Here is a 20909-nt window from a genome sequence, read left to right on the forward strand (position 1 = left end):
ACATCTATCTTTGAGAAAGGTCCCCATTTTTGCTTTTGAAAATAGCAAGTAAGGGCTCTTTTCAGCAGATCTGCAAAGAAGGAACTGTATTTATTATTTCTTCTTTGATTTCTGCAAAACCACTGAAGACCAGACCATGCACGCTCCTCAACCAAGGTCACACCGCGGTCCTCTCTGCATCTTTGACACCGTCTCCCACTGCACTCTGGCAGCCAGACTCCATGGGGCCGGCACACAGGGAACCGCCCTCGACTGGCTGTGCTCCTTCCTCGCCGACAGAACCTAAAGGATCAGACTCCTACCTTACCTCTCCGAACCCACAGAGATCAACTGCAGAGTACCCCAAGGATAATCGCTCAGTCCCACGCTCTTCAACATCTGCATTACCCCCCCTCGCCGCCATCGTCAGACAGCATGGACTCAGCATAGTATCCTACACCGACAAGATCCAGCTCATACTCTCCCTCACAAAGGACCCCAAAACCACTAGACTCAGCTTCCAGGATGGAATGAAAGACATTGCAGCTTGGATGAGCAGGAACTGTCTGAAGCTCAACTCAGAGAAGACAGATGTCCTCGTCCTTGGGACTCACCCCCTCAGCTTGGGACAACACCTGGTGGTCCACCACCCTTGGCAACCCCCACATCCACAGACTACGCCTGGAACCTTGGAATTATACTCAACTCACCATGACCCACCTGATCAACGCTGTCAGCTCCACCTGCTTCAACACCCTCCGCATCCTCCTCCAGACTTTCAAGTGTATCCCCCTGAAGCCAGAAAGACCGCCACCCACGCACTCATAACTAGCAGAATGGACTACGGAAACTCCCTCTAAGCCAGAATCAACAAATCCTTGCTACGCAAACTCCAGACCATCCAGAACTCCATGGCCAGACTAGTCTTCGGCATCCCACGACAGGAGCACATCACCCAACACCTGCGAGACCTCCACTGGCTCCCCGGAAAGAAGAGAGTAACCTTCAAGCTACTCACCCATGCCTACTAATCCCTCCACAACACCATACCCAAATCCCTCAACGAAAGAGTGTCCTTCTATGTACACAAGAGAAACCTCCGCTCCGCCGACCTCGTCCTAGCAGAAACCCTATGCATCCGCAGAACCAGAGCGGGTGGAAGAGCCTTCTCCTACATCGCGGCTAAGGCCTGGAACAACCGCCTGGGCAACATCATAGGCTCCCCTATTCTGCACACCTTCAGGAAGAGCCTCAAGACCTGGCTTTTCGACTGATTCGGAGTTGCCTCCCCCCCAGTGTTAAATATTAGATTGCGATGTGAACATTACCGGCGCCATCTTGTCCCGCTTAGGCCTTTGCGAAACGCGTAAGCGGCAGCCATTTTAGATGCTGTGGCCAGTTTGTGACATTGCCGATCGCCTGTGCGTCTCCCCGACCTTGCGATCATCCCCCACGCGCTGACAGCCCCAAGCACACATGCTAGAGTCATAAAGCATCCTCAACGCGACCCTGCCCCGGAGCCACTTCCCGTGCCGAGCCCACATACCCTTTCATCCCTTGCGCAAGAACAGGCCCTTCAATAATCTCCTCCCCTGCACCTGGCTGCTCGATCCGATCCCAGGCCATAACCAACCCCTGCCCATACAGTTTATTGCCCTGTACAGTAGGATTCCGCCTCTCATCAAAGGAGCCGGAATTAATCAATGCCCCAACCCCATGAGATCCGACCGATTGCGCGTATTTCAGCTCCTGCCGGAATGCCCAGCTGTGCGATAGCAATCACCTACTGAGACCGGGGTGGGTACAGTACTATTGATATGTGTGGGAACGGGCCTGAAGCGGGGATTCCAAAGATGGTTTATGATGCATCAAAGTAATGTCAGGAATGTGTTACACTGCAATAAAGAGATGAACCAATGTATAAAAGGCCAGGCCACAGAGATGCAGTTAGAGCACCTCGAAACGACGCCCTGTTCGTCGGTCCTGACGTGTTTTACTTCGAAGAATAAATCCGTTTCCTGCTTTCCAATTTCCAGCGCCCGCCTCTGTATTTGATAACCACGATTGAACTAGCGGCGACAAACGCCAAGCAGTGCTTGAGGATATCTGGGGAAAATCTGCTTCGTTCTTACACCAGCACCATGAGACCCTCACGGGTGAGTAGCACGCTCCAAACCCCCCGGTTTGATTGATTGATTGAGAGCTCTGGTTCTATTCTGATAGCCAACATTCTATGGACCTTCAGTAGCCCATTCTCTAAAGTACTGATAGACTTGGAAGGAAGGGGCAGCTCAGAAGTTAATATTTGTTATTAACAGGTGTGGAAAAGACAGACATTTGTTAGGATCCACTATTTAGCATGTACCTTGCTTATTTTCAGACTAAACCATCTGCTCTTAAGCCTTTACTGTGATTTGATTAACAAAACCATTTGTTTGCCTGGATATGAATCAAAAACTGCTCTTCAGAATTTCCATTTCTTACAAATGAGTTGCAATGGTGTTATGGGTGTGAAGAAATTAAATCTGTGGTGATCGTTTGAAGTTTACAAGTTTTGCACTGTGCACAAGGTGTGAAGTTTTATGAGTCTTACAAAGCTTTACCTACAGGTTAAAATACATTGCAGTACAATTTTACCACAAAAATAGTTTTGCTAGAGTATTTTCTCAGTAAAAATGGATTTTGATGACAGTTCAACAAATTCCACTTCTACAGGTTTTTCCCCTGGCCGTTTATTTTAAAATTTGCAAACTATTTAAGTAAATGAACCTTGCAAAAAAAGACATATTTTCTGAGTAAACAAGTTGTAGTTTCTCACATAATTGTTTGCAAACATGGTCATCATCTGAATATCATTCCTCTCACCTACATTGTCCAGGCCGTCCTTCACATGAAATACTCTTCAGGAGGGGGCCGCCTTTCAGATACCATTTCCTGCTCCAAGATGCCCCACCCAGGAATGTCCCGAAGCTGGAAATGGTATGGACTGATGGTGGTTCCTGGTTGAAAACAAACATTAGCAAAGTAAATAGGCCTGGTCTTTGGCTTAGCTGCAGTACCTCAAGAGGTCAGATGCGCCTGCTTCAAATGCCCTCACAAAACTATGGGTGTGCGGCTTCAATATAACTGCTTACTTTTGCTTCTCTAATGATTTGTGCTTTTTTTCTTTAAGATTAATAAATATGCCAGAACTTGTTTATGATGATGTGTCAATACTGCAACCATCAATAACTGTTTTAATTACTATGGGACAATTGTGATGACAGCTTAGCATACAAAGGTACTCACAATCAGTGGTAAGTTCAAATGCCTCACTTGTTCTTCGTAGCAAACTGTTTTTTGACTGGTATTTTACAGGTATCACTAAATAGTGATTTATTTGAATAAAGAAGGCCTTCACAAAAGAAGCACCCCAGAAACATAACAAACAATACAAACAAATTTAAACTACATTCACATCATAATTAAACTAAGTACACTTCATGTAGTATAGTAAAGTCGACTCCACTCCACTACATAAAGCGAAATACAAGCTCGTACAAAAATACACCATTGCAACAACCCAATGAACTATTTCACAATAACTAGCTCTACCCACATCCCACTAGCGCTAAAACTCCAAATAATAACTTCAAAGTAGACTTACCTTATCCATTGACAATCAGCAGGGAACTGTGACTGCCTGGAACCCAGGTCACACCTTAAAGTGAAGTTCATAGAGTAAAACAATATAAGTAATGGTTAAAAAAATAGCAACTATATTAAAGTTAAATAAAGACTACTTAGTAATAGATAGAATGGAAACTTTAGGGAAAATGTATATTTTTTATACTGCATTAAAAAGTTTTGTAAAAATATTTCAAAAATGTAATAGATGTTAATATATGTGTTAAACAGAAATATTAAATTAATGTAATTAACTATTCATTTTAAATAAAATATATTCAAATTAGATATTACTGCAATAATGTCAATTTTATTTTTTGAACTACAAATGTATATTTAATAAAATATTAATTCTGTAACATAAGCTGTAATAATGTGACCTATATATTTATGTGTAACAAGACAAATTACATCCCCTATGAATAGCCGTACGGAGCATTTATCCCATACGAATCGTACACCTTCAAAGTCCCCGTACGTACGATGAAGTACGATCCGAACCCAAAGCAGATCACCGTACGAACCTCACGAAAGACCATACGACTTAAAAATACGTACAAATCGCATTCGGAACACGCAGTACGCGATGTCCGTATGGATTGAAGCAGCTTTTCCCGACCCAGCAAGTACGATTCGTTATGACAACGCTCCGTACGACTCTTTTTCTACGGGAGTTTAAAACGTCCATAAAAGCTGATTTTTACTCTAACCGTGTGCGAAACGGATCCCCCCTGGGTACGCGAGTACACCCCATGATTGTAGGGGTACGGTGCATAGGGGTACGGTGCTTCGGGGTAGGGTGCATAGGTGTACGGTGCATAGGGGTACAGAGCGTAGGGGTATGGTGTGTACCTCCATGATTGCAGGGGTACGGTGCGTATGTGAATGTGTGGCTCTCCGTACTAATTGCTCATACGATGTTTTCCGTACGAATCGCGTTCTCTGTCCCCGGTCAGGATCGTACTTATTGGGTCGTACAGCATGTTTACGAATCGTATGGTTCACTGTGAGGGTCCGTATTGTACGGATTTTCCCTTGGTTTTCGTACGGTTCGCAAAGATTCGGACGTATTTTTTTCCTAAGGATCGTACTACGCGATTTGGTCGGATTTGTACTTATTGGGTCGTACAGCATGTTTACGAATTGTATGGTTCACTGTGAGGGTCCGTATCGTACGGATTTTCCCTTGGTTTTCGTACGGTTCGCAAAGATTCAGACGTATTTTTTACCTACGGATCGTACTACGCGATTCGGACGGATTTGTACGATTCGTACGGAAACGGCTACGAATTCGAATCGTCGTACGGATTAGTTTCCTGATTCTGAATCGACCCCTTATTGCACAACAAAACTAAGTGAAACAATGTTTCATGCTGCTGTTTGTAAAGAAAGTTATATGTAAAAAATTAAACATTATGTATATTAAAAAACGTACAAATATAAAAATAAAATATATGTAAACCATACAAGTATGTTACTGAAATGTGAAGAAACAAATACTTAACACAACCCTCCGATACAGCCTTACTGCTCAATCACACTACCACAAATAGAGAGTAAGGTGCTGTCTACTTTTACCTCTGCCTACCTTTGGGGTTCCACTGGACTCTGTGCACACTATACCTCACTTTGGTTTAGTATATACAGGGCCAGCTTCCTACACACATAAATAGACATGTGCATTCTAAGTTTAAGACCAGGTATTTAGTAGGATACTGATTTAACCGTGACCGTCTGGATCCTGCACTCAGCGGTCGCTCCCACTCGCTCCCCCTCGAGCCCTGCCTGTCCAGAAAGTGCCTCGGAGATTTATAGCGCCTGGTATCGTTCGCACTGAAGAATTCACTCTTCTGTACTCAGTGCTCCTGCATAGCGCCTGGTATCGTTAGCGCTGTTTAATTTATTCATTTATGCTCAGTGCTCCCGCATAGCGCCTGGTATCGTTTGCCTTATTAATTTAATAATTTGCGCTCAGTTCCCCTGCATAGCGGTAACATTATTTATTTAATCACGGGTGTACTGTATTTGGGCATTTAGAAGGACGACTGTACCCCTGCTTGGGCTCGCGCTACCCTACCGCCATTTTGCTGTTGTTGTGCTGTTTACCTGTCCCCGTGTCTCCTCCCCGCTCCCGCCTCCCAGCTGACCCTCCCACACACTAGTATCCCCTTGCAGGCCCCGTCCCCCTCTGCCTCTGTGACCGTCTGGATCCTGCACTCAGCGGTCGCTCCCACTCGCTCCCCCTCGAGCCCTGCCTGTCCAGAAAGTGCCTCGGAGATTTATAGCGCCTGGTATCGTTCGCACTGAAGAATTCACTCTTCTGTACTCAGTGCTCCTGCATAGCGCCTGATAGTGCCTGGTATCGTTAGCTCTGTTTAATTTATTCATTTATGCTCAGTGCTCCCGCATAGCGCCTGGTATCGTTTGCCTTATTAATTTAATAATTTGCGCTCAGTTCCCCTGCATAGCGGTAACATTATTTATTTAATCACGCGTGTACTGTATTTGGGCATGTAGAAGGACGACTGTACCCCTGCTTGGGCTCGCGCTACCCTACCGCCATTTTGCTGTTGTTGTGCTGTTTACCTGTCCCCGTGTCTCCTCCCCGCTCCCGCCTCCCAGCTGACCCTCCCACACACTAGTATCCCCTTGCAGGCCCCGTCCCCCTCTGCCTCTGTGACCGTCTGGATCCTGCACTCAGCGGTCGCTCCCACTCGCTCCCCCTCGAGCCCTGCCTGTCCAGAAAGTGCCTCGGAGATTTATAGCGCCTGGTATCGTTCGCACTGAAGAATTCACTCTTCTGTACTCAGTGCTCCTGCATAGCGCCTGATAGCGCCTGGTATCGTTAGCTCTGTTTAATTTATTCATTTATGCTCAGTGCTCCCGCATAGCGCCTGGTATCATTTGCCTTATTAATTTAATAATTTGCGCTCAGTTCCCCTGCATAGCGGTAACATTATTTATTTAATCACGCGTGTACTGTATTTGGGCATTTAGAAGGACGACTATACCCCTGCTTGGGCTCGCGCTACCCTACCGCCATTTTGCTGTTGTTGTGCTGTTTACCTGTCCCCGTGTCTCCTCCCCGCCTCCCAGCTGACCCTCCCACACACTAGTATCCCCTTGCAGGCCCCGTCCCCCTCTGCCTCTGTGACCGTCTGGATCCTGCACTCAGCGGTCGCTCCCACTCGCTCCCCCTCGAGCCCTGCCTGTCCAGAAAGTGCCTCGGAGATTTATAGCACCTGGTATCGTTCGCACTGAAGAATTCACTCTTCTGTACTCAGTGCTCCTGCATAGCGCCTGATAGCGCCTGGTATCGTTAGCTCTGTTTAATTTATTCATTTATGCTCAGTGCTCCCGCATAGCGCCTGGTATCGTTTGCCTTATTAATTTAATAATTTGCGCTCAGTTCCCCTGCATAGCGGTAACATTATTTATTTAATCACGCGTGTACTGTATTTGGGCATTTAGAAGGACGACTGTACCCCTGCTTGGGCTCGCGCTACCCTACCGCCATTTTGCTGTTGTTGTGCTGTTTACCTGTCCCCGTGTCTCCTCCCCGCTCCCGCCTCCCAGCTGACCCTCCCACACACTAGTATCCCCTTGCAGGCCCCGTCCCCCTCTGCCTCTGTGACCGTCTGGATCCTGCACTCAGCGGTTGCTCCCACTCGCTCCCCCTCGAGCCCTGCCTGTCCAGAAAGTGCCTCGGAGATTTATAGCGCCTGGTATCGTTCGCACTGAAGAATTCACTCTTCTGTACTCAGTGCTCCTGCATAGCGCCTGATAGCGCCTGGTATCGTTAGCTCTGTTTAATTTATTCATTTATGCTCAGTGCTCCCGCATAGCGCCTGGTATCGTTTGCCTTATTAATTTAATAATTTGCGCTCAGTTCCCCTGCATAGCGGTAACATTATTTATTTAATCACGCGTGTACTGTATTTGGGCATTTAGAAGGACGACTGTACCCCTGCTTGGGCTCGCGCTACCCTACCGCCATTTTGCTGTTGTTGTGCTGTTTACCTGTCCCCGTGTCTCCTCCCCGCTCCCGCCTCCCAGCTGACTCTCCCACGCTCCGCCCCCCCGACACTCCATTTATGGACAGATGGACCTACGTGCAGCGTCCACGCGCTGCGGCCGCGCCAAAGGTGCGCCAAAGGTAAGCCCGTCTGCGCCCGTCCGCGCCTGGACCGCGCCCAGCGCCAGACCCCCTGGCCCCCGTACCACCCATCCCACCCGCATTACATACGACCCCTCCACCCTCTTAGCCCTAAACCCAGGTCGACTCCCCAACTGCACCCAAGCCACCCCTGGACACACCCATGGACCCTTCACATGCAACTCCTGCAAGTATGACAGCACCAAGACCAACTCCCCTTCCACTAACACCAAACAGATATCTGACACCAACCACCTACAATGCATCCTGCTCAACACTCGCTCGGTCCACAGACACGCCATCGACCTTTGGAATCTACTAGACACCATCTCCCCGGACGTCGCCTTCCTAACAGAAACATGGATGAACGCCTCCTCAGCCCCAGACATCACCATCGCCATCCCGGAAGGCTACAAGATCATCCGAAAAGACCGCACCAACCAAACAGGAGGAGGCATCGCTATCGTCCATAAGAATTCCATCCGCATCTCAACCAGCTCAGACGTCAACCTCGCTAACGCCGAACACCTTCACTTCCAGATCCACATCGACCCCAAGACCACACTCAGAGGCTCCCTCCTCTACAGGCCACCAGCACCCCGTGCACAATTCAGTGAAGACATCACTGACTTCATCACCCCACACGCCCTCCCCACAGAGGACTACATTCTATTGGGAGACCTCAATTTCCACCTGGAGAAGAGCAACGACAACAACACCACCACCCTTCTGGACAATCTCACCAACCTCGGACTCAAACAACTTGTTAATACCCCCACTCACTACGCAGGTCACACACTCGACCCTATCTTCACCTCCAGCAAACATATCTCCTTCAGTCACACCACAGCTCTCCTTTGGACGGACCACAACCCACAACCACCCTCAACCCACTCTGCGAAGAAACTGGAACAAAATCACCATCGACCAAATCTCCTCATCACTTCTTCAATACCCCCCTGCCCACTCCTCAAACGCCAACCAAGCAGCTATTAACCTCACTCAATGGCTAACCAACAGCGTCGACAACCTGGCACCCCTGAAAAAAACTCAAATCAAACTAGACAGCAAATACGCCCCCTGGTTCAACGATGATCTTAAGAAATCCAAGAAACTCTGCCGCTCCCTTGAGAAGGCCTGGAAAAAAGACCCAAACACCAGCACCAGGGACGCCTTCAAAAGCGCCACCCGCAGACACCACCAACTGATCCGGACTGCCAAGAAAGCCGCTTTCAAAGACCGACTTGACAACAACGCCCACAACAGCAAGGAATTATTCAACATCGTCAAAGAGTTTACCAACCCCACAGCCAACTCCAACGATATCACTCCCTCTCAAGCCCTTTGCGACTCCCTAGCCTCGTTCTTCCACGACAAAATCGCAGACATCCACAACAGCTTTGGCAACCAACCCGGAGACCAACAACCCCAACGTTCTGCAGCACCTTCACCCCCCTTGAACATCCTTAAGGACTGGAACCCAATCTCCACTCAGGACACCATCCGCCTGATGAACTCCATCCACTCAGGATCCCCCACAGACCCATGCCCTCACCACATCTTCAACAAAGCAGATTCCATCATAGCTCCACACCTCCGAGACGTCATCAACTGCTCCCTCAACTCCGCCACATTCCCGGAAAGCTGGAAACACGCCGAACTCAGCGCCCTTCTGAAAAAACCCACTGCTGACCCCACCGAACTCAAAAACTACCGCCCCATCTCGCTCCTTCCATTCCCGGCCAAAGTCATCGAGAAAGCCGTCAACAACCAGCTCGCCGCCTTCCTCGAAACCAACAAATCCCTCGACTCCTCACAATCCGGCTTCCGGGCCAAACACAGCACTGAGACCGCACTCATCGCAGCAACAGATGACATTCGAACTCTACTGGACAATGGTGACACAGTCGCCCTCATCCTCCTCGACCTCTCCGCAGCCTTCGACACAGTCTGTCATAACACCCTGTTACAACGCCTCAGAAACATCGGAATCCAAGGAAAAGCACTGGAATGGATCACCTCGTTCCTTGCCGGAAGAACTCAGAGAGTCCGCCTCCCACCATTCAAGTCAGAGGCCACTGAAGTCATTTGCGGCGTACCACAAGGATCTTCACTCAGCCCCACCCTCTTCAACGTATACATGAGCCCCCTCGCGGCCATTGCACGCCAACACAACCTCAATATCATCTCCTACGCTGATGACACTCAACTGATCCTCTCACTCACCAAAGACCCTAACACCGCCAAAACAAACCTACATGAAGGGATGAAAGAAGTAGCCGAGTGGATGAAGCACAGCCGTCTGAAACTGAATTCAGACAAAACAGAAGTCCTTATCTTAGGTACTTCCCCCTCCGCCTGGGACGACTCTTGGTGGCCAGAGGCCCTTGGAAAAGCACCTATCCCGACGGACCACGCACGGAACCTGGGCGTCATCCTAGACTCCTCACTCTCGATGACCAGACAAGTCAACGCCGTTTCATCATCTTGCTTCAACATTCTTCGCATGCTCAAAAAAACATTTTGCTGGATCCCCACCGAAACTAGAAAAATGGTCACCCACGCTCTGGTTACAAGCCGCCTGGACTACGGAAACACCCTATACGCCGGTACCACCGCAAAACTTCAGAAAAAACTCCAACGCATCCAGAACGCATCAGCCAGACTCATACTAGACATCCAGCGTAAAGACCACATTTCTGGCCACCTGAAAATCCTCCACTGGCTCCCCGTCAATAAGAGGATAACATTCCGCCTCCTAACCCACGCACACAAAGCACTTTACGAACTTGGACCCGAATGCCTCAACACACGACTTTCCTTCTACACCCCCTCCCGCCAGCTTCGCTCTTCCAACAAAGCCCTTGCTGCTATACCTCGCATCAACAAAACCACCATGGGAGGAAGATCCTTCTCCTACCTGGCGGCTAAAACCTGGAACTCACTTCCCACTCACCTTCGCCTCACTCAGAACCACCTAGCATTCAGAAAACAACTTAAAACATGGATATTCGACAAGTAATCCCCCACCCTTCTTCAAGCGCCTTGAGACCCTCTGGGTATGTAGCGCGCTATATAAATTAATTGAATTGAATTGAATTGAATTAACTTTTTACTTTGTACAGATTTGTCAAAAAAACGGCATCTGAAATACATTTTCTGTCTTCGCTGTAACACCGTAAGTTGCGATGAAGTCGGTGGGCGTGAATACTGCGTGTTTTTGTCAAAGTGTGAAACATATATATAGACATGCCTTATTGTATGTTTGAGTCTAGGTATTTAATAGGATATTGATTTAACTCGCAGCCGAGACTCTGTGGACGTTTGGGGACTATAAGGACCAGCAGCCCTGAGATTGAGCACACCTGTGCCTGCCCGTGCTATTTCACGGCTCGCGGCGCCCGCTTCGCGGAATCCGCTCGCAGCCGAGACTCTGTGGATGTTTGGGGACTACCAGGACCAGCAGCCCTGAGATTGAGCACACCTGTGCCTGCCCGCGCTATTTCACGGCTCGTGGCCCCCGCTTTGCGGGAAGCGCGCGGGCACGCCGAGGGCGGGCCCATTTGAGCCCGTTCGAGACTGAGAGAGGCTGGACTGGACCCCCTCTCTAAGATCTTCAACATCAACGGTTGTCTCGTCCCCCCAGTAAGTGGACATTGATTAGTATTTGGTCATATTCTGATTCTTATAAAACTAATTTAAGGGATGGCAACCCGCAAGGGACGAGGGAGGAAAGCAGCCGGAGCTGGCTATGTTGCGGGAACTCTCGACCAGTTCATTACGAGGGCTACATCTTTGTTAGCCCATGAGATAGCCATCACTGAGCGCAGACTTTCTATGGACCCTGTATTTTCTAAATGCTCATCATTGGGGGGATAATGAATGCTCGCTCACCTGAGAGAAACCCCCAGCCCCTCCCTTCTTCTTGTTCCCAGACGCAGAGTCTAAGTTTGCAGCAAACGGTAACCCCCAGCTAATATTGATGGAGATCCTCTACACCCTACGTTATTGCCAAGCGGTGCATTCCTAAATTTACCTAAGAACACAGTCATGTGTGTCGTAGAAGTCCATAAAGAGCCCACAAACCCTAAGGAATACGCACAGGGGGCTATTCTAAAGAGGAAACGAGGAGGGACACAACAGAAGGGGAAGAAGCCCAAGGTCTCCAAGCTAAGTAAACCGGGAGAGAGCCCAAAGGCAGACCCACCAACCACCGAGGTCCCCCAGCAAACATCGTCTGCAGTAAATGGAGTGAGCACGGCTGAAATTGCAATTGGACTGCCACAGACTGATGATGAATACTGGTCAAAAATAGGTGCTCTTATGACAAAATAGGTGCTCTGATTGGGTGCTGCATTAGCGCAGGTCGCGCTGCCAGTACGCTGTGATTTTAATTCTACCTTTATTGTATTTTTGTTATTATTGTTTGGATTTTCCCTCGCTTTTAACTTTACTCTGCCTGGGTACTCGCCCCCTTACCTGCATATAATTTACGGAATTCGCACTGCCATTTGGCGGGTCCGGGTCCCGGGGTTGGGCTCCTGTGGGCGCCATCTTGGCTTGGGTGAGTGGAGACTTTGACGGGCGCCATTTTGGAGCGTCCCGACGCTCGTGCTCGTTTTTGCGACGCCTACTTAAAGTAGTCCTCTCCCGCGCAGTGGGACTGCGCAGTTGGGACGCCGTCGCTTAGCCGGAGTCGTGCCAGAGTCCTGCCCGTCTGCGCTCGTCCGCGTTGAGGAAGCGTGAGCGGGATATGGACTCTGGCTCTTAGCCATCATACCATCATGCAGATTACCGCGACTATCAGGTACAATCGCACCGCTCTTCTCTCTATTAGAGAGAGGCTTATGGTGTACGCTCATGATCCTGTGTACCCGTTGTCGGGTCCGTATAATTGTGCTTGTGGCTGTTTATCACTTGATCCCCCTGTCGGGGTGCGCCCTGTTGAAAGGAATGCCTTAAGTACACGTACTAACATCTCTGAGCGTGTACTTAGCATATGGAGTTTGAATGTGAGATCGTTAGTCAAGCACCATCAGTCCTTACGTGACATGATCGATAGGGACTCTCCCGACCTTATCTTTCTCACTGAGACTTGGCTTCAGGACGCAGATACTGCAATAATCAATCTAGCATTCCCCTCCACCTACACAGTGTTTACTCTTAACCGCACCTCTAGGGGAGGTGGCATAGCCATGGCGATAAAATCTTGCTTCCCGGCTGATTGGAAAGCTCTTGATCTACCAGCGTGTGAGAGCGCTTCCTTTAAGGTGACCTTCAGTCATCAGTTCACTTTTAGCGGTATGCTTATCTACCGCCCGCCAGGGAATGACACTGTTTTCAGGGCCGCTCTTGCTGACGTGGTCAGCTCGTTAGCTCCTAGATGTGCTAATTTTAACATCGTAGGTGACCTCAATATACATTTTGATCAAAGGTCATCTGCACCTATTAATTCCTTGCTAGCGGACCTTGAAGCCATGCAATTGAACCAACTAGTTACCTCCCCTACCCACATAGGAGGTCACATCCTAGACCCCTTCTTCACTACACTGGAACGGGCCAAGGTATGTGACCCGATGGTGGTGGGTTGGACTGATCATCTGCTGGTTAAAGTTTCATGTCCTTTAGATGACCCCCAACTTAAACCTGTGGACAGACTGATCCTCAAAAGAAATTGGCACAAGCTCAAACTAGAGGAGTTTTTTAAGATCTTGGAGGCGCAGCCCTTGGGCAATCGGCTGAATGTGGAACAAGGATATGAGCAGTTTTGCAACTGGGTTCTAGCCGCTCTTGACTCTCTTATACCAATGCGCTGGTCGAAATGCCATGCTAAAATTCCCAGCCCATGGTATATGATACTCTTGCCGAGCTTAAGAGAACGTGCCGACAAGCTGAGAGGGCCTGGAGGAAATCCTTTGATCCTACTTTGAAATCTCTGTATTTTGCTCAGCTTAAGATCTATCACAGGGCAATTTGCCAAACCCGGGCCGCACATTATGCTTCTGAGTTTCAGAATAGCCCCAACCCATCCAAATTAATCTTTAAGGTTCTCAAGGACCTCGTGGGTAAACGGGCCACCTCGCTGGAAATCTGCACGGACTCTCACTGTGAAAGCTTGGCATCCTTTTTCGTGGAGAAAGTGCAGGCAATCTATCGAGCCTTTATGTCATCTGTGCCCGGAGCTGAGCATACTGGTGTGAAGGCTACGGTTCATGAAACCCTGTCCTCCCTGCCAGTAATGTCTGATGAGGTCTTTGACACTCTGAGCCTCAAAATTAAATCTGGCTCTCCATTAGATCCGCTGAAGCCTGAGATATTCAAACTTCTCCCACCCCTTTGTCGTGAGCCTATATTGGATTTGATCAATCTATCGCTCACATCGGGTGTGGTCCCTTCTTCCTGGAAGCAGGCAGTGGTCAGCCCCATTTTAAAGAAGCCTAACCTGGACCCCCTTCTACCAGAAAACTATCGTCCCATCTCCCTCCTGCCCTGGACCGCCAAAGTCACTGAGGCACACGTGAACTCCATCTTGTCTGCCCATCTCTCTCGAAATAACATTCTTGACGAGAGCCAGAATGGTTTTCGTGCACAGCACAGCACCGAAACTGCACTGCTCTTCATGACTGAGCACCTGCGAACGGTGCTAGATGCTGGGCAGACAGCGGCGCTCCTCTTGTTAGACCTGAGCGCCGCGTTTGACACGGTGTCTCATGACATTCTGATCCGGCGTTTGGAGGAAGTGGGAATTGAGGGGACTGCTCTCCACTGGTTTCGCTCTTTCCTCTCGGACCGGTTTTTTAAAGTGGCTATTCCACCTGGTCAGTCCTCTTTCCATCCACTGGGGCTGGGGGTACCGCAAGGATATGCGTTGAGCCCCACTTTGTTCAACTTATATGTGAAACCGCTGGCTGCAGTCGTCAGACATTGTGGCTTAACCATGACATCGTATGCCGACGACACGCAGCTGGCGGTGACACTTAGTGGGGATCCCGAGGTGAACGCACCCAGATTCCGTGCAGGACTCATAGCCGTGGCAAATTGGATGCGAACTAACTGCTTGCAGTTAAATGCTAAAAAAAACGAGGTCCTGATCCTAGGGAAGCAGGCGGAACTCTGGGGTGACCAGTGGTGGCCCTCAGAATTGGGGGTGACTCCCATTCCAGCTGCCGAAGTTAAGAACTTGGGGGTTTGGCTGGATTCTACTCTCTCTTTTACCAGTCACACGAAGAAGGTCGCAGCTACCTGCTATGGTATTCTGCGAGGACTGAGACCGGTCCTCAAATTCTTCGACCCCCCTACTCGGCAACTGGTGGTCCAAGCCTCCATTCTTTCCCGGCTGGACTACGGGAGTGCGCTGCTGCTCGGAGTGAATCAGGCGGAGGCTTCTAGACTGCAAAGGGTGCAGAATGCCGCAGCGCGTGCCATTGTTGGCCTTCCCAGAAAGTGTTCTGTCTCGGCAGTTTTGACCTCTCTCCATTGGCTGCCGGTCAGACAAAGAATTGAATTTAAGGCTCTTTGCCTGACATTTAAGATCCTGAAGCTCTCTTCTCCTCCAGCCCTTGCTAACCTTGTTTCCGCCTATGTTCCTACGCGGGCTCTCAGATCAGAAACTCTCCATCTGGCGGTTAAGACCAGGTTTAGACTGAGTAGGATGGGAGGCCGCTCCTTTCGAGTTCTAGCGGCAGGACTATGAAACTCCCTCCCTGCTCATATTCGAGCGTTGAACAGCCTGACTCCCTTTAGGCGCGCCATAAAAACTTTTCTGTTCCCTACTGCTGACTGATTCACTCTTTTTTCTCCCAGTATCGATTTGTTGTGTTGTGGTACCTGATCAGGCGCCGGGACGCCCCTTGGCTGGGGCAGCTGCGCGCCTTACAAAAGCTATTAACATAACATAACATAACATAACATCGTCTTTGGAGCCCTTATTAACAAGACTTTTGTTAATCGAAAATAGGCTTGAGAAATTTGAATCCTCATTAATTGCTACTGTGGGAGGTACTAAGAATAAAATAGTGGGTTGCGGCCAATGTAATGAGTTGATGAAGGTGGGAGGAGGGGAGCTAGCGGCATGCCCAGGTACTAACGTAACATCAATTGTGGGTCCGGTAGCCCGACTAAAGGAGTCCAATAAGTTAAGGTCAGAAATAATCAGTGGGGGAAATATAGTGTCCTTAGAGACACAGGGTGATAGGTGTAGGTCCCACGGAGAACTACAGGGCCAATTTCAGATAGCTGGTCCAGTTCCAAGGAGGAATCCTTTTGGAAACGAGGCAAAAAATGCATACCATCATCTAGACCTTCCCCCTGAGTGTTCACCCTATGTTGCTGATCTGACTGGCGTCCCAGAACTGCAACATGGTAAATTGAAATCTTATGAGCAATGAAAAAATAAGACAATACATTGGCTCAATAGCAATAGACCACTCCCGCGAGAGGTACAGTCTAAAATTTTGATTTTTGAGATGGGTGAGTTGGGTAGGCTATAGATTAAAAAATACAGCAGGAGATTGTATTGTCATTAATTTTGAAGATCCAATGGCTGCGGAGCATGTTTGTTGGGGCTCCCTGATAAACCCACGATCTTCTATTCAGGCCAGGGCCCTAAGCTATTTTTATATCCTCCCAGATTCTATGCCTAACCGGGGTAACCACGAGTTTTCAAAGGCTATGATGATCGCCAGGGCAAATGGGGGGAATGGTAAGCAACCGCCAGCAGTACCTCTCAATAATAGATTTAGCGTACTGGATCTGGTGGATTGACTGACACCTATTGATATTCATCAGGTTACAATTCCGGAAGAATATGTCATCGCAGGGGCAATAGGGAGTGGGGATCCAGACCAATATTTAAGATCATGCGATGGAGCGCGGGTTAATAAGGACACAGTGTTTAGCTTAGCTAAAAAAGTGGGGGAACTGGAGACGGCTATTCCCTGAAAAATAAGCAATTATGGTAGTGGTAAAGTTGATCATCGCCCAATAGAATCTGTGCTGACCTTCACGGGAATTTGCAGCCTTAGGATGGCTGACAGATCCCTATTGGAGGGAAATGCCAGGCCGAGTGCACAATTGACTTCTGGTGCCCCTAGTATTTTATCTTGGAATATTGTAGGCCTTGCCTCCAAACTAGACCAACCGGATTGGGGGGAATACATTGACTCCCACGAGATATGCCTGTTCCAGGAAACTTGGGCGGTAGAACCACAATATAGGGCAGGTTTCGTTGTATACTGGGAGGGTGCAGTGAACGGCCCAAAGGGTAGACCATCGGGGGGGCTATGCATATGGGTAGCCTCCCATCTAGGATGCAAGATCAAATGTGTAGAGACATACTCCCCAGACATCACATGTATACTCTTGTCATACAAGAAGCTACCGAAACTCGCCATTATTAATATTTATTCTCGACCAGTCCAGTATGGTGGGATATCACCAACGATAGATAGCTTGCTAAACCTCCTGAACTTACTGGCAGGGAATCTATATTTTTTAATTTGTGGAGATTTTAATTGCCAGTTTGAACCGCTAAACGGAATTATGCAACCAATTACTAGTGAGGAGGACGCTACATGGTCAATTCCGGCACCTAATATGTATTCCATTAGCCGATGGACTCCTCTAGTTTTGCAGTTAAGTTCTTTAACTTTGACTTTTTCTTTAAGGGCCTGCAATGGTTGGTTCCCTGGCGATAATCCTGAGCGTCGACCTTCAAGAGGTTTAGACAGGTTGCGGTCATCGATTACATCCTGACTAGTGTAGGGATATGGCATAATGTGGTGGACTTCTCCGTAGAAGAACGTAGTGAAAGCGACCACAACCCCCTAGTTATGGAGTTGGATTTGCAGTGGGGGGGTTTAGGTAGGCCCCCTGAGGAGCCGTACCAAAATAACCTGGTTGTCATAGATGGAGTGAGACGGATTAGATCATCTAAGATAAACCAATCGGCGGAGTTAATGTCAAAATTGTATGCAGGCATTTTACCCTTCCTAGAGAGAGTAAGCGTTGCTGCAGAAAATTTAACCAAGCCTGGTTTGGATAGTGACCTAGGCAAAATACACCAGGAAATGGCTTTGGTTGTGGCGGACTTCTTTTTTAACAGTGGTCCTATTAAACATAAATCTGGTGGTGAAAAAAGATCTTGGTACTCGAATTCTTGTAAGGAAGCGAAACTAGTTTTGCTGACCTCACTAAAAGGGGCCGATAGCCTCTGTATTAAGGAAGCTAGGGCGGCCTACAAGAAAATAATTGCAAATGCAAAGTCTGAGTGGGAAATAGCCAGATGGCAGGAGATCAAGAAGGCTTTGGATCTAAAAGATAGTAGAAGATTTTGGAATTTGGTTCACTCCGGGAAAGCGGAAGGTAGAACCACCCTTTATCCAAACATCGATGAGGACGCCTGGCATTCATATTACAAGGAATTATATTCTAGTTCCCACGCTGACATAAGCGTGACCGAAATCCCAGAGTGCAATTTTAATCTTGAAATTTTATGTGAAACACCCCCATGCACTATGGGAGAGGTGACATCTGCTTTAGCTATGTTGCAATCCAATAAAGCCCCAGGATTGGATCGAATCCTGGGTGATTTGTTTAAAAGCGAACAGGTAGTCTGGGATCCTTATTTATTATTATTATTTAATGCAATCTTGTATGGTCTTCCAACACCGCCTTCGTGGGCTGGTGCCGAGATTGTACCAATTTATAAAAAAGAATCCCCGATTGAACCATCTAACTATAGGCCAATTAGCCTTATCGATGTTTCCCAAAAACATTTTGGGAGGGTATTATTAGGGAGATTACAGGAGTGGATGGAAGACCGTGATATATTGACCCCGCTCCAAGCTGGCTTTAGAGCAAAGACTTCAACTGTAGATCAGCTCTTTAGGCTGCAGTTGATATACTGGAAGCACGTGGTTTTGGAAGGTGGGAGTCTTTATCTTACCTTCGTAGATTTGAAATCCTCCTTTGACATGGTCGACCGTGACCAGTTATGGAGTATCCTACTGGCCATGGGGGAACCACCCTATCTTTGTTTTCGACTCAAACGCCTCCACGAGGGCACGTACGCCTGAGTAAGCTATGGTAAAGATGCCCGATTGACAGCTACCTTCCCTGTTGACAAGGGGGTGAGGCAGGGCTGTGTGCTCGCGCCGACCCTTTTTTCACTCTTCCTAAACGGCTTAATTGAAGATCTACTTGCCGTGAAGGATTTGGACTCCCCTAAAATATCATCTCGCAAAAATTGTTTGCGGATGATACGCTGCTCCTCTCGAAGTCACATATGGGGATGCAGCGAGTTTTAAAGGAATTCAGCCAGTTTTGTAAAAGGAGGAAACTTTTAGTTAATATTAACAAAACAAAATACATGGTCTTTAATGCCAAACCGACTACCTACCCGCATCCAATAATGGACGATATCACGCTTGAGCGAGTCCATATCTTTGAATATCTGGGCCTAACCCTGAATGACAAGATGGGCTGGGGCCCTCAAATTGATAAGGCTAATCTGAAGCTCACCCAGGTAATAGGGGGATTATTGAAAGTCCAGAAGAGCTGTTCTTCTAAGGCTATAAGCCCACCGCTAGAAATATATAAAGTACAAGCGCGGTCTGCTTCTCTCTATGGGGATGAACTTTGGGCCATAACCCAACAAATGTATTGACCCTCACAGAAAATAAGTTTATCAGACACATTATGGCTTTCTCAATAAATACTCCCCTGGTACTCCTTAGGATGGATTTGGGTATCCTCCCAGTGGTGGACTTAATCTCGAGCCGACCATTGCTTTATTGGCGACGGTTATGGAGCACCCCCCGAGTTGAGACACTATAGGGAGGAACTCAAGGCATTATTATCGTCATTGAGGGACGTGGGAAGCGTACCGTGGCTGTCTTTTGTGAGGGATTCTTTTCATGCTATTGGTAGGGAGTACTCATGGGTTACCCTGGAGGAGTCCTGCCCAGCTACCCCCAAAAAAAACTTAGCTAAAGAATTAAGAGTTTTTAAATTGACTACTTTAATCCAGGCGACCAGAGTAACGAGCCTGATGCATGGGTTCCTGGACTTTAAGTCACACTATCAATTTGAACAGGTCCTAGACTTAATACAGCCTGCAATAACAAGGAGGTTGTTTCTCCAATTTAGATACGGGACCCTTCCACTTTTTGCAACAACTAATAAGTGGTCAGACGAGGCCAAGTGGCGGAGGAAACAGAAATTCACAAACTGTTCTTCTGCCCGGCATACAAGCAGGCGAAGTCTAAATGGGTGATACAATTGTGTAGAAACTTGGGTATCAAGGATTACTGTGTATTCTATAGAATCTTAAAATCTGATACAGACCCAGTGTATGTGGTTGTAATCTCTAAATTTCTCCTAGCTATGTGGCTTAAACGAAGGTACTTGTTAAAAACTGATATTTAGCTAAGTGTGACCGCTCAAATTACTTGCAATTACTTCGGAGCATTTTAAAAAGAATCATATGATGTGTTTAATAATGTTCTTAAAGTTTTTATCTTAAATTATATTCTTAAAATTAATTTTTATTTAAAACAGTTTCTGCTTTCAATAATTAATGAAGTGTATGCATCCTTACATATGCCAATGTCACCATGAGATTCTATTGTACACTGTTATGGGAAATGTATTATTGTTTGTTTTAACTTACATGTGCTTTTATGGCTGTAATAGTCGCAATAAAGTAGTTATGAATTAATGAATTTAACTTTCACCTTTGTATTAATTTGTCGAAGAAAGTACATCTGAAATGTATTTTCTTTCATCGCAGCACTATAGGTAGTTGCGATGACGTCATTGGTCACAATTAGCACGTGTTAAACAGATATGAAGACATTTTGTTTTTAAAATTTGACTCTAGATGTTTAGTAAGATATTGATTCAACTTTTCCCTTTGTATACATTTGTCAAAAGAAGTATATCTAAAATGTATTTTACTTCATCGGTGCGACACCAGAAGTCGCAAGGAAATCGGTGGCTGTGTATACTGCGTGTTTTCAATGAAGGGTAAAACACATATAGAGACATATTTACATAAGTGTGAGTGTACCTGTTTAGTGACATATTGGTTTAATTTCATTTTGTCTAT

The 20909-nt window shown here is 47.5% G+C and overlaps 1 long non-coding RNA gene across 9 annotated transcripts in view; it reads left to right on the top strand.

Moving 5' to 3' along the window:
* The window catches only part of LOC144822101 (uncharacterized), a 1825698-nt gene that overhangs the window by 853934 nt on the left and 950855 nt on the right, over positions 1-20909 (top strand). The gene's annotated exons all lie outside the window — the stretch shown is intronic.

Source organism: Lissotriton helveticus, chromosome 3_1, assembly GCF_964261635.1.
Source record: "Lissotriton helveticus chromosome 3_1, aLisHel1.1, whole genome shotgun sequence".
NCBI lineage: Eukaryota > Metazoa > Chordata > Amphibia > Caudata > Salamandridae > Lissotriton > Lissotriton helveticus.